Raw genomic sequence first — 2,082 nt, 5'->3', positions numbered from 1 at the left:
CTTCCCTCCCCGCCGTGGATGGACGGTCGGTTGGTGTCTCTGTCATTACCAACTACTACCCCCCCTCTCCCCCTCTCCCTCCTTACCTCCAGCAGCTGTGCTCCACTTCTGCTGGGTTAAAGAAAGTTCCATCAATGGAAAAAAAAGTTCCTGTGCGCACGTGCTCAGGAAGGTACCAAGTGCACGGGGGGGGCCCACGATCTTAACAACTACACTATACTGCACATTAAACGAAAATTAAAAAATCTTGCTTGGAGCCCAGGCCTCCCCGGCTGCCTGGGCCCCTCACACAAGTACCAGTCGTACCTGCCTGATGTCGATCCTGGCCGGGGACTCAGATCGCGACCCCCCCTGTTCACTTGCATGACCCCATATTGGGTCGCGACCCACACTTTAGGAAGCACTGCACTAAAGCACAGTGGCTACAATCACCTCCGACCACGAAAGCATTCATCCCCTTATTTTATATGTACATTTGGTATATTTTTATTTTAATATTTTACAGTCATAGCTGTGCTTATAGATTTTTACATTTTAATATAATTTTTTTTTTAAAGATTAAAAGTTTATTAGACAAAACTCTTGTCTTCAGTTTTTTTTTGTTTTTTTTTTTCCCGCATGTTACAGAAACAAGACAATACAAAACAAAAATACAAAACAAGGAAACAAAGATAAAAAATGTTCAAGAAAATAAAATCTATGAGGTAAATTACAAAATAAAGACATCCCAGGGCATCATAGGAGGGAAATTGCAATAAGTGGAGGTCGAAGGCACGTGCGGTTAGGTAAGTACCTGTGACAGTCCCATTGTCACAGGTCGGCTAGAACTATGAGGTGAGTGAAAATCACTCACCTCATAGTTCTCCTTTAAAGGCACAAACAGTCTCGTGGTAGTGTGACTATAGCCAGTTTGTTAAAGTCACTAAGAGCTTTTCCACTGTGCATGAAATGGAAGAATTCCAGTAATTCTATGAGCGTCTGGGGTCGTTAGTAGTGGAGGGGAGTAACCAATAGGGATGCTCCGATACCGATACAAGCATCGGTATCGGCGGCTATACCGAGTATTCGCATGAGTACTCGTGCAAATACTCCGATACAAAAAAAACAAGTACCTGTGCCGCGTCCGCCATCTTCAAGTTGTTTTACATGCTGGTTTTGTGAGTGTGCCATGATGCCTTTCTCCTGTTCTACTGTTCAAAGCCCATTTCGTGTGCACCTTACTGTATAACTGGTAACAAATTGTTGAGTGCGTTTGTCGTTTGTTTTGCTTGACCGATTTGGTGCAGCGACGCATGGGGTTTCTCAGCTGCCAATAGGATGTGCGGGATCCCTTGTGTGTTCCTGTGCTTTTAAGGAGGCTGGGCTTCCTCCTGACAATTATAAAGCCGGGTATACAGAATTGGATATAGCTGTGCCACACTATACACCGTGTTCTGAGTCTGGACACGTGCTCATCTATTTTCCCCACTATGGGGATACAAGCCTTAGTTAGCAATGGCATGATCTAAATATTCATTTCATGTTCTTCATAATATTAAGAAACTGACCTAAAATCATGATTTTGTATTGCTTTAGAAAAAAATGTGACCTGTCTCTTTAAGAAAAAGTATCGGTAATTGGTATCGGCGAGTACTTGAAAAAAAGTATCGGTACTCGGTCTTAAAAAAGTGGTATCGGAGCATCCCTAGTAACCAAGATGAGAGAAGTAGGAGAAATGAGGAGAGAAAGGAGGAGAAAAAGGGAGGAGGGGGGAAAGAGCAGAGGTATGAGTATAGGGCAGGGTATTAGGTAGGGGGGAGCATGTCCGGGAGGTAACAAGGCTCTTAGACCAGGCCATGGAGCCTCTCTACCCCTCTGCTCCTGAGCCATCATGTCCAATACCTTGTGACTAGGACATAAGGACACCAAGGGACATATACGGCGGAGGAGGAGACAGGCAGGAGAGGGAGACGTCACAGCCGGCCATCTGACAGGATCGGGTGAGTATAACTTTTTTCCCTAGGCAAGCCCCACTGCAAGGGGGAATAAAACCTTTACCCAAAGTTGTTCTTTAACAAATATATATATATAAATATATATATA

Source organism: Nanorana parkeri, unplaced genomic scaffold, assembly GCF_000935625.1.
Source record: "Nanorana parkeri isolate BGI_ZX_2015 unplaced genomic scaffold, ASM93562v1 scaffold2280, whole genome shotgun sequence".
Taxonomy (NCBI): Eukaryota; Metazoa; Chordata; class Amphibia; order Anura; family Dicroglossidae; genus Nanorana; species Nanorana parkeri.
This window is presented reverse-complemented; position numbering follows the sequence as displayed.